General features: G+C 41.1%; 1 protein-coding gene across 5 annotated transcripts in view; it reads left to right on the top strand.

The window, feature by feature from the left end:
• The window catches only part of Prlr (prolactin receptor), a 175589-nt gene that overhangs the window by 106135 nt on the left and 56216 nt on the right, over nt 1-13238 (top strand). For 3 of the 5 annotated variants that reach the window (XM_028895079.2, XM_037209389.1, XM_028895076.2), the window contains exon 2: nt 9156-9217. The gene's annotated coding sequence lies outside the window, so the exon portion shown is untranslated. The remainder of the gene's footprint in view (nt 1-9155; nt 9218-13238) is intronic. The other 2 variants (XM_028895077.2, XM_037209390.1) reach the window with 1 other exon arrangement.

The following is a 13238-nucleotide window of genomic DNA, read 5'->3' as shown; positions in this document are numbered from 1 at the left end:
CCCTTCATCCGAGAACTGGACTGACACTGAGGGCCTCTCAGCTAACATAAACAGAAAGCCATTCTGTTCAGGTCCACTGCTAGTGGTCACCTCATTACCATGCCCAACCCATGGCCACCCTGGTTAAGATGACCACTGGCCAGTTTCCAAAGAACCACATTCATGCTGCACTTATTCACTGGACCAGAACAACCCTCCTGAGTTTTAAGTTGTTTAGCTACTCTCTTGTTTATAAACTCCAGCTGTAGCTTATGACATTCCCTGTTGGTCCTTCAAGGCTACCCGGACTTTGGTTCTTTCTAAATATCATCAGCATTACTCCTTATTTACTTTACATTCATCCTCAAAGGGATTTAAAGCAATCTGCTTCCTATATGACTCCATAATAACCAGTTCTGCTGTCTGGGCAGGTTATAACAATAAGAAAATGTATGACCCTTTTGGTATTTCCCTGTTTCAAAACACTTCCAACATCCCTTCTCTCATTAAAGTCACTAGCTTTAGAGAATATCAATTTGTCTAGATGCTCCTGGTAAAGCCAGCATGTGGAAAGCTTCGCTCAAATATGCCACTGTACCTCTGACAATGTGCAGGCTGGGAAGACTTATTTGAGTTACAGTGTGACGTTCCAACTTTATTTTCAAACCTGGTTTCCAAAGAAATTCCCATCTTAATGTTTATCAAGAGTAGGATGTGTAGCAACAATTAAAGAAAAAGAGGCCATGAATTTGAAAAGCGATGGGGTTTACATGGAGGGGTGGGAGGAAGGCAAAGGAAGGGGAAATGATGCAATTATCTTATAATTGCAAAAAAAAATGTTTAGTTTTGTTTTTCTAGATAGGATCTCTCTGTGTAGCTCTAGCTGTCCTGGAACTCTCCATATAGACTCAACTGGCCTCAAACTCAGAGATCTGCCTGCCTCTGCCTCCCAAGTGCTGGAGTTAAAGATGTACACCACCACCACCTGGTGCAATTTTTTTTTTACTATTAAAAAAAATGGCAGGAAGACATGACAAGTGCTCAAAACAGGAGGTAGGATAGGTAGGTACTTTGTCAGGAATCCACACAAAGAATTTCTTGGAATGAAAGGAATTTAAGAATTTGGACTAAATGTGAGTAGCTGGAAAGAACCATGAATTTTCTCCAGCAGTATTATTGCAAAAATACCTAAATTTTGGAGTAAAAGTTCTAAGTGCAGATTAAATCATAAGTCTCTCCAGTACCCTAGAAGCAGAGCATTCCAAGAGCTGAACATCTACTTATGACTTCTGTTTATAAAGTCCAAGCCCTCTGTAAGAATCCATGCAACTCTCCATACACATCTACATCGACAAGGTCTCAGAGTGGTCCTTATCTTCCTGAATCACCATAATGATGAAAATGTTATTCTGCCCAGTTAAGAAGTTATTTTAGTTCTGCCCAGTAGCAGACAAGTTGGATGTCCAGCGAAACACTGCATTAAAGTTTTTTGGACCCAGATCTGCCTCCATGTAATTTTCACTGGTTTGAGGGCACAGTGAATTGGATGTGTCCCCAAAAGCTCAAATGTTGGGTAATTAATCCTCGGTATATCTGTGTTACGAGGCAGAGAATAGAGCCTAAGGAGCAATTAGGTCATCCCTCACCAAAGCTTGCTTATAGAAAACAAGTTATGTGCCTTTCTTGTTCACTCTCTAGCATGTACCCTCTCTTCTTTCTCATGTTCTTTGACACGCACTGTCTTGACTCTCTCCTTCCCCCATTGGATGATACAGCCATAGGACTTTCACTGGCTGGGGGAAAGAGTGTCTGGCCTGGACTTCCCAGTCTCTAGAACTGTAAAAAATAAGGCAGAGAGTGCACTCTATCTTCTCATGCCTTTGAATATATTCTCCTAGTGGTGATAACCATTTTGAATGACCTCAGGACAACACACAAAATTCGTGAGAAGAACATATTACCTTCCCACCGTAAGCTACTTCTAGTCTTCTATCCTTTTCCTCTGATAAATTGCATCCAGCTCATATAATTCTTCTAAACATAATGTTTTAATTTAAAAAATTATTTGAAAAATGCATACAATAGTAATGTATTTATATCATTTCCTCCTCTCTTTTCCTTCTTCAATTCTTCCCACACCCCTACCCCCTCTAAGGTCCATGACCTCTTCTTCTATAATTATTGTTACACATATATGCATATGTGTTTGTACACACCATCCTGAGCTTGTTTAGTGTTGCTTTTATGGACATATATTTAGGGCTGACCAATTGAATAACCTATCAAGGGCACCTCCCTAGAGAAGTCTGATTTTCTCTAAACAGCCATTGACTGCTGCCATGAAGCTTTTCATCTAGAGTGGAGCCTTGTGAAATTTCTCCTTCCCACATTGGCATGTAGACTGATCTTGTCATTACATAGGCCTTCTTTAGGCAACCACACGGTTGATATTTCACAGGAGGAGCATTCCTTCCATGTCTAGAAGATACTCTCTAGCAACAGGCATTCTGATCCTCTGGCTCCTAAAATCTTTCCAGCCTATCTTTTGCAACATTTAAGCCTTAGGTGTAAAGGTTATATTGTAGATGTGCCAGTATAGAGTTGGATCGTTGAGTAGAGGACAGTAAACAGAGAAGACAATTTTCTTATCTGAGGATCCTCAGATATTACCCAACATTTTTCAGATAATCAATAAGTATTGGCTGAATAAATATGTATTGAACAAATGAACAACTGACTATGGCTTATGTTCCAAGAATAATTTTTAAAGGTTCTCTCCAAAATGTCACTTACGTTTTAATCATTTTTTAAAATTAGTTCTCTATAAAGAAGCTTGGTTCTCCAAATGTACTTATGAAGATTAGACAAAATCATGCTTCAAGTGGTTAGAAATAGTGTCTGGCAGTCAATTAATGCTAACTAATTATTTTCTTTCTGCTTTCTAGTCATTTTTTAAAAAATAGGATTATGCTGATGCCCTCAGGCTCACTAATCTGAAAATCATTTTGTTATCCACTAATGAAAAGAGGTCTGGAGTTGCAATCAGTTCTCACTCTGTGCCTTTAACTGGGCCACCCACACCTGCACCAACCCCTTGGAACTGGCATCAGTAAAACACAAACAAGATCCTGGATTCTTTTACTTCCTCCTCTGGACTGTTTAGTTAGCCCCTGACCTTTGGGCCAAGTCTTCCATTCCTAGTCAGCACTTGCCTGTTGCCTGTTGGACCTGACATCTGAAGTAACTTTACCTTATTTGACTCTTTCTCCCTCTCTCTCTCAATCAGCCCAGTGAAGATTTTGGAATTTTTCTTTGGTTCCAACAAGGCCCATTCCCTTAACCAAGGTTTTTTGTTTGTTTGTTTGTCTCTGCCACATACGGGTCAAAATTTTCGATCTGTAGTTGTCATTAATATTGAGATTTATTACTCAAAACTGGGAGATAAAACTGACGCTCTTCATGATTATGTATCTTAAGAACAGAAAAAAGGAGTTTCACCAAGCATCGGATTTTCTTGTTTTATCTCTGTGTTAATTCTGTGTGGGGCTGACGGCCCCACTTCTCCCTTCCCATCTCTTGCCTCTGTTTCAGTCTGTGGAGCGCAGACCCAGGTACTCACTAAGAGTGTGGACCCCAAATCATTTCTTGGATGGACTTGCATTTTCTTCCCTCAAGACCTTATGTTTACAGATTGGTATGAGTGACTGGATCTGTTGCCAGAATGCTTGAAGCCTCTCTTATTTTCTGAGTATAGTTGAAAATTTATCAACTGAAGCCTTAACTTGAGCTGATGTCAATAGATAAGGCACGGCTTTGGTGGATTCATCAGCTACAATGACATCAGCAGCTCTGGGTAGACAAGAAATACTTGATGTCTTTTTAACCTCTGACTTGTGGGAGATTTCCATGCACAACATCATCTGTTGGTTACATAAAGACCAAAATGGTGAGTCTTGACTTGCTTGCTTCATGGCAGACTCTCCTTTGCAGGCACTGTGTCTCTTCTTATATTGAGAAGCAAAATGATTGAACACAAGACCTAATGAAAGCACTACCAACTTCACACTGTCACCTCTCTCTGCTTCGTGCCCTACTTCTAATGCTGTGGCCAGACTGGTCTTCAACACATAGTACTCAAACGGAGATAGGAAGAGAGTGTGTGTGCTGCATTCATTGTTTCCTGGAGATAACAGATGGTTGGATTTTTAAAATTTATTCAGTGTACTTTTGTCATATTATTTCCCCAACTCCTCCCTGTACTCCCCTTTTCTGTCTACTCTGCTTCATCTTCTTTCTCTTGCTTTAATAACAAAAGCACACACAACAAAATAATAAAGAGAACATGGAGCCTATTTAGTGTTGTCCAACTATTCCTGAGCATGAGGCATGCCCTAGAGTGCGGTGGATATGCCCAGTGTCACTGCATGAAAAGAAGTGATTTTCCCTTTCCCAATAACTATCAATTACAAATATCTTTTTGCTGGGGGTGAGACTTTGTGACCATTTTTCTTTCTCCATACTTTGATTTTGTTCTGTTTGCATGTGTTCAGTCTTGTGCATACTGTCATGACCTCTGTGAGTTCACATGTACATCAATCTTGTTATATCTGGAAAATGCTGTTTCCTTGAACTCATCCACCACCTATGGCATTTAAATTCTGCCTCCTCTTGCACATCAACCCTGATCCTTGAGAGGGGTGGTATTCTATAGACATTCCATTCAGGGCTGAGTGATTTGATGTCTCTCACTTTATACACACTGTCCAGTTGTGGGTCTCTGACTTAATTACCATCTAATGAAAGGAGTTCTCTGACGAGGGTTCCATGATGCACTGATCTATGGACATAATAACATGCTACTGGGAGTCATTTTATTGCTATGTTCATTTAGGCTTCCCCCTAGGCCTATGATCTATCTGGTCTCAGGTTCTTGACCTCATTAACAGTGCCAGGCATGGGTTCCATCTCATAACGCAGGCCTTACATCTTATGAAAAGGTAGTTGGTTACTCCAGCAACATTCATGCTACTGATGTACCAGTGGGTGTACCTTGCAGACAGATTGCTGTTACGGCTCTCAGGGATCAGAGCTGGGTGAGATTGATGGTTTCTTTTCTCCTCTGGTAGCATCTATAATACCTTCCAGCTCTACAAATGTCAGTCAAGAGAGGTAAAAGTTCTAGCTGCGCACCAGCTTGATTTCTCCATGGTTGATGCTGTAAGTATGTCGTGTCTTTAGAAATACTGTATTACAATCAGGTTGGGGAGGGTAACCAATATCACTGACAATAGCTTATCATGTTTGGGAGTGGTCTGTGGGGCTGCTTTGGCCAATGACTCAAAAAGATATAACCGATTCCTGGTTATGGGTTTTATTTGGTAGCATATGATGTCTGTTTGGGACATTGTCTCCCCCATTATATGGTAACTCCATTTAAATTCCATTTATATATGTGTATATTTTAGGGAGCTTCACAGCAGTAGGTTTTGTGTGGCTTTTCAAATGACTTTTAGTGTCAATTATCTCTTCCCATATTCCTTCCTCTACCCTGCCCACCTATCTCCCTCCCCATTTAATCTTCCTATTCTAATTTCCCCTTCATCACTTTATAACAACGCATTTTCCCCTATCCTTGGTACTTGGAAGATTACCTCATCCTCCACCCTAGTCCCTTGCTAGCTATTTAACTTTGGTGGTTATTCTGATTGAAACACATATATCTGAAACTTATAAGCTAACATCCACATATAAGAGAAAACATGCAATATTTGTCTTTCTGAGTCTCAGTTACATCACTCAGGATGATTGTTTCTAGTCCATCCATTTACCTGCAAATTTCATAATTTCATTTTTCTTAACAGCTGAATAATATTTCGTTGTATAAATGTACTACGTTTATATTGTCTATCTACCAGCTGGTGGACTTCTAGGCTGTTTCCTATTTCTGGCTATTATGAATAGAGCAGCAATGAACATAGATGAGCAAGTATCTCTAGTAAAATGTAGAATCTTTTATGTTTATGCCCAAGAGTGGCATAGCTGGATCTTGAGGTAGATCAATTTTCATCTTTTTGAGGAGCCTCCATGCTGATTCCCATAGTGGCTGTACAAGTTTCCATTCCTACCAGCAATGAATAAGTATTGTCCTATCTCCATACAGCATCTGACGCCATTTGTTTTATTTATCTTGGCCATCTTGACTGGCCTAAGATGAAATTTCAAAGTAGTTTCTCAGTCCTTTGTATTTCATCTTTTGAGGACTCTCTGTTTATTTCTGTATCCCATGTTTTTATTGGGTTATTTGTTTTATTGATGTTGAAATTTTTAGTTCTTCATATATTCTAGACACTAACCCTCCCTATATACGTATCCCTAGTGGAAGAGAAACAGTAATTAAAAATCTCCCAACTGAAAAAAAGCCCAAGGCCAGATGGACTCAGTGCAGAATTCTACCAGGCCTTCAACGAAGAACCAACACCAATACTCCTCAAATTATTCCATGAAATAGAAATGGAAGGGAACTTTCTGAACTTTATTTCTATCAGGGTCATACAGTAACAGATAAGCCAGGCTTTTAAGAGAGAGCAATGAGACTATGTAGTGTTCTTGTGGGTAAAGCTGAGAGAATAAGGAAAACTCATCACTCTTCTACACACAAAGAAATGAGCAAGAATGATTTTGTGGGGCTCAGTGATAGACAAGGTCATAGTAGAAAAGCTACTCAACTGAATAATGTGGCTAGAGAGACACATCACCACTACAACTGAGTCACAGGAAAGGTAGATGTGGAAGGAAAGAGCATCCTGACATGCCCATTTCCCATCCTCTGCCTGATGCAGTTGAACTCTCCCTGAAGATGAAGGCATGGGAGCCCAGCAGGCAGAACCATCAAGCCCAGAACAGGATTAGAATAAATGTGGGAGCAAGGACAGAGACTGGCCAGAGTTAAGTGACAGCCAGTCATTTGATGCATGCTAATGAATAATAGAAGAGCAAATGATGAAAGCCCAAGACCCACCATTCAATAAACACTTTTGGACGCTGCTGAAACTACAGTTCCCTTGATGCCCTTGTGCTCTAAAGCCCTCATTACTACTACATAGTATTTCAATTGGTCCATCTGAATGCAGCCTCTGGTCTGTGTCCTGCTGCCTCTTTGCCCTTCTCCAGGCTCAGCTAACCCCTCGGGGTTTCCAACAAGACTATACATAGAGTATAGATTTAATTTGGGTGGGAACAGAGAGGAGCAGGGGCTGTTCTGAACGGAGCTAGGACATTATCGAAGAGAGCTAAAATAATTCCCAGAACATAAAATGCACTCTAGAATATTTAAGAGTGTTTGAAATGAAAATGTGGTGTCGCTGTACCTTATGGAGAAAATTTGGTGACTTACTTCTAGGAAACCTGCCCCCTGGCATCTGTGTCATGAGCTGTGGGTTCACCAGACGCCTTGTTACCAAATGCCTTGTGGATGAATGTCTTTTGCTCAAATAGCTTTCATCATATCACGGGCTTTGATTGCAAACACAAATCAGCTGCCTAATCACAGCAGCAGTGTTGACGAAGCCTTGACTGTGCAGTAAGGGTTTCAGAGTTATGAAGACACTGGTGGCCACCGTGGGTCTCCTGCTGGTTGCTTCCTCCTCTGTTAGTTGAAGAGGCATGAAGAATGTTCAGCACTAGCTTCCTCAAGGGATGATTCCTAGAATTCTGGCATTTGAATGCTTAGAAATTATTTGAAAGCCTTTTTTTTTTTCTGTTTCCACTAGCCAGTTGGCTTTCCCATGAGATTGTGAGACTAAATTGGACAATAATTTTGAATTTATGTCCATAAATATAAATCAGTTTGGGGGAGGGGGTTGGTTATTTTTTACATGTGTATGTGATCCGTGTGTGTGTGTGTGTGTGTGTGTGTGTGTGTGTGTGTGTGTATGTGTGTGTGTGTGTGTGTGTGTGTTTGGGGGGATACTTGTATATATGCAAGTACATACACATGTGGATACCAGAGGTTGATGTCTAGTGTCTTCCTCCTGCTCTCTACACCTTATATATTAAGGCAGGGTCATTCACTTGAACCCAGAATTCAAGTGAATCAACCTAATCTAACTAGATTTGGCTGATCTAGGCAGGCGGCTTGCTACAGGGATCCTGTCTGCACCTTCCATGTTTGCTGGGATCATAGATAGACCACCATACCTCCCCAGCCTGTATGTGAGTGCTGTAGGTTTGAAATCCAGTCTTATAATCACATGGCAGGTCCTTTTCCTGCTGAGCAATCTTCCCAGCCCTAAAAGCCAGGTTGAAAAAGTACCTTCTGTCATATACAGACCTGTTTTGTATTGAAATGTTGAACGAGTTTCTTCCTATCTGAGATCTGCATTTCCAGCAGTTAGCTACCTTGTGTCCCTTAAACCTTGGCCAATCAGAAAAAAAGAGTCTAGGATTTCATACAGAAGCCTAGAGTCAGGAAGACTAGCTGGATAAAGTTGGGGCTGTGACTCCTAGAGGGTGCATCGCAAGAGATGAAAGGCTTCACCCTGCATTTCAGTGAACAACCCACTTCTTACCATTTGGCAGCCTTCTCTTGCCAAACATTTTTGACTCTCCAAGGGAGAATCCAACCTAAGCTTCAAGTAAAAGTGGACAAATTTAACTCGACCAAGGCCATGTCAGGATTCATCAGTAAATACCATCTAGGACCTCCAGTATCAAACTCCTTATAACTTAACCCCATTGGGCTAGATGAACTATGAGCTATAGATTAGATAGCAATACTGAATCAATGGTCATTTTCTGACTTAATCACATTGTTTATAAAAAAAAAGAATGTCCTATTCTCAATAACTCAATATAACTAGGACAAAGGAGGCATCATTACTATGACTTGCTCTCCAGTCTTAGATTTGGGGGAAAAGTAATTTTTATACATAAAAGACACAGGATGATGAATAACATTAATAATTTGGATATCTGGGTGCAATAGATGAAATTTATTTTTGCAACTTTTGTCTAAGATTGGTATTACTTCATAATGAAGTTGCCAAAAAACTAAGTCCAGAAAATGAGAGCTATTATAAGTGAGAGTGTTTAGCCATGCTATGTGGCACAGGAAGCTGGAAATGACAAATATCCTGCTTCATCGCATTTGAACTAACATGAGTCATCTTCTCTTTCAGCTAAAGGACACTTCTGTCTGTGAAGGTGAGCACCACAGATGCTTTGCACATGAGCCCTGAAGGTAAGAAGGGCTTGATCTAGTGCACAGCTGATTGCCTTCCATTGTCCATCTCATCCTGGCAAGGACAGGGACCCAGCTATCTTGATTCTCAAAGAACATCATCTCAACCCATTGATGTTCACTCATACAGGGCACTCTGCTATCCTCAAAAAACATCTCCAATCTCCCTAGCTCATTGTCTCAGAAAACCTGATGTTCATCTCTTTTCCTTGTTTTTCTCAAACGCTTTTCATGGTTGATATCCCCTAGGAGTGCAATTAGGAGATTTTTATTTCCTCTTTACAATTTTCTGTACTTGGGAGATTTTTTTTTTTACAATGTCTGTGTTACTTCTATAATCAGAAAGAGAAATACTGCCTCTGCTTTTATTTTTCCAACCGGTTCAGTACAAATTCTATCACCACTTTCTGAGCCTTGTCTTGGCCTCTTTCATATTGTCACTCCTTGGACCTGCTCCATCCCAGCCTATATGACAATACTCATACATGGCAATCTCTGAATCTTCTCCATCTACTAACAGCAAGGAAGTCCTGGCAGCCAGGACCTGTCAGCAAACAGGCCATGGAGAAATCATCTGCACAGATTGCCTCTGCATATGCTACAGTCAAAGATCTAGACTACTTAAGAAAATAGAGGGTTGCTTGTGTAAATCTGACGCCTTTCTTTCCTTCTCTTCCAGGGAAAGCAAAAAATATCATTAGGATAGGAAATTGACTAAGTTAACGCCTGAAAAAAGTTCTAAGTGAAAAGTTTCTGAAATTTCTTTGAGCCAACTCTCGGGGTTTACAACTCTTCCAACAGTGACATGGTGGTGTCCCTTTGTGAGCCATCCCTCACTCCAGTGAAGTCTTGCCTGTCTCTTGGACCAAGGTTTCTCAAACATTGTCAAGACCTTCTGAGTCAAAGAATACATTGTTTGCCACAGAGACAGCTCTCTGTACGGTAGTAAACTTAGCAACATCAGAGTGTAACACCACTCCCACCCCAGCTTCATTGCTTTGACAGTGTCAAAACATTGCTTAAAGTCCTGGGAAGGACAAAATCACCCACCCTGGGTAGTAACAGTAATGTGTTCAGACATTGCCAGATGTCTCCTAAGTGGAACAAAATCCTTTTATCAAAAACAACTTCTCTAAGTTACCTCAGCCCTGGCAGGACCTTCTGTCTTTTCATTTAAATGGACTGAAATTCATAGTGTGCAGAGTGGACATTAGGAAATGTCTACAGAAAGGATACCATAAGTCATCCAGACACTTTGGGTACAAGAGATTCCTGTGACATGGACGTACTTCCCTGGATGGTCCATGGGCATAAGGACTAATGGATCAATCCAGCTAAACTTCTATGCACTCCTTCCTCCATTCTGAGCTCTGTCCCTTGATTTCACATGGTCTGTAATACTCAAAAGATAGACAAATTGGGAGACAACAAGGTTATACTAAACACTGTAAAAATCTTTCCCCAAGAAGACAAGTACAGAAAACTGGAATCTGAACTGTACTGCAAACACACAGAGATTTCTCTGCTAATTCCTTTTTTAACTTTATGTATACTTACTTATTGTGTAAAAAAAAAATGTCTCTTACTGACTTTATAAATTTTTTAAGCAGGAAAACATAGAGTCTAAACAGTGGCTTAATTAAAATTCATCTTTTCCACTCCAAACAGTACAGAACAGGTGGGGTGTTGGTAGCAGATGTGTCTATGGTTAGAACAGGAGACTGAGTCCCTAAGAGCAAATCCCAAAACACAAACATTGATATGATCTCTGCTTTCTCATCTCCAAGTGTCCCCCAGGACCCTTTTATACTTTTGGTTGACCTTCTGTAGCATCAATCCTAACCCCATGTTCTCCACCCTTTACCCAACCTGGAATTGACATGCCAAAATTATCCTGATGCCAGTGTGTACCAGTGAAAACACAGGCAGGAACTTGAAGGCAATTTTAAGACAAGCCAAGACACACAGCAACACAGTCCAGTTTCAATATGAAAAGAACATCCAGGAACCAACATTCATGAACACTCCCCTGAAAGGCTGGGACTCAGATTAAGAGCTGGGCTTCAACTCTTGTTCAACATCCTAACAAAAATACCGTGGTCCATTGTGAGCTCTGTAAGCTACTTTCTCATCTCCAGCTTTTCAGTTATGTCCCAATGGTTGTGATCATTCCATAGCAAGGCAGAACAAAGCACCAACCTACTTGGCACCTTACATCCTTTTGCAAGAACTCTGGCATCCTCCAGGATCTGCCCATTCCAATTCTTTCCTAGCTCCTGCTCATATACTTGTGACCTAAAATCTTGCCAGATTTGTGAGAGACAAAAGAGCTTAGAAGCATCCCAGAGCACTGGGGGGAAGGGGTATGCCATCTATTGGGCATGCTTTAATGTGCATGTAAAATTCTTTACCCATCATCTCTTTACATATCATAATTTCTGCTACCTTCCCCAATTCTTGCCACTTGGGCTTCTACTTTGACTAAAGCATGGTGTTGTTCAAAACCTGTGTGCTAGTCTTGGCATATAGACATGTAGCTCACTGGTAGAGCTCTTGCTTAGTCTGTGTGAGGCACTGGGTTCAATCCACAAGACAAGAGAAAGGAAAAAGAGCTACACAGTTGCCTACAAGGATTAGGACCTTAATTTCTGCCTAGCACTTGGTTTATGAGATGGACTTTCTTGTGCTTCTCTGAGAAGGCTAGGGATTGGAACCTAGAGGAGACTAATTATGGTCATAGTAGAGAAACTGAGTACACAGGCCATCAAATCCCATGCCACTAGCCACATATGCCGATTTACATGTAAGTCCATTGAAATTAAATATTAAAGATTCAGCTCATCAGTTATATGTAATCTGTTTCAAATGTTAAGTAGCTACATGTGCTTAGTGGTCATTTTATTGGACAGGGAACATCTAGAATACTTCCATCATCACAGAGGTTTATACTGGAACAAGCTGGTCATCCCACTGAGGAGTTCTGGGAAAGTGAGACAGTTCAGGCTCTGCAGCGAGGGAGGGGTGACAGAATAGGATCCTAAAAGAAAGCGAAAGGGAGATCAGAATGCTTCAAATACCTCAGCCATTATGTCAACTTGTGCCCAGCCATGAAGAAACATTCAGTCTCTACCACAAAGCTCCAGGAAATGAAGGAGTGACCAGGGCTGCCTTGGAGACCCATTTTCTCCCTGGCTGTCTATGGATTCTGTGGACTCATGGTGAAACAAGAGACTGGCTTCTGAATACTGAGGCAAGTGGGAGCCTAAGCAGTGCTCACACCTAGGAGTCAGTGAGTTCCCAGACAAAGAGAAATGAGCACTCTGGTGGCATCAGATCCTGAGACCATACTCAAGAGTCCACATAGAGCTGGGATTATTCAAATCAAAAAAGCAATGCAAGGAAAAAGAATCATCTCCATTGCGATTTATGCTTTTAGGGAGAGTCCAAGGAACACAGTCAGTATCCAGGGCAATTTTTGTCCCTTAGTCATAGCAGTGGAGGAGTGGTCATTGCCCACTAATGGAAACAGTGGTTCATCCTTACATAACACTTTATAGACAAGTAGAGTACTTTCACAAAAGTCACTCATCTCAGTCTCAGCCTCAGTCATTCACTGAGGGAAGTAGAGGAGATATGGCCCTCTGCACTTTATTTAAAAAAAAAAAATGGAAGCCCAGGAAGAGAAAGGAACAAGCCATAATTAGCATGGCTGGTGAATATCAGGACCAACCATAGAAAACACCCAGCTAACCTGTCTGCAGTCCATAACCCCTCTCTCAGTTGATACATGTCACTTAGCATCCATTCAGTTCCCTATGTCAAGTCATCCCCAAGCCTAGGACCTCCCCATGGATGCAAACTCAACCTACATATCTAGCTCCATCCCTGCATAGAGTCTCCCAAAGCTCACTGACTCTGCCTTGTTTACTCAAACTGCTGCAAGAGGAGACAAAAGCCATGAAGCTCCACTAAAGCTGGAGCTGCTCTTCCCAGAAGATCCCTTCTTGCAAGCGAACACTCA

Source organism: Peromyscus leucopus, chromosome 11, assembly GCF_004664715.2.
Source record: "Peromyscus leucopus breed LL Stock chromosome 11, UCI_PerLeu_2.1, whole genome shotgun sequence".
In the NCBI taxonomy this organism is placed as follows: Eukaryota; Metazoa; Chordata; class Mammalia; order Rodentia; family Cricetidae; genus Peromyscus; species Peromyscus leucopus.
Note: the sequence above shows the minus strand (reverse complement) of the source record. Positions and strands in the feature narration are given on the sequence as shown.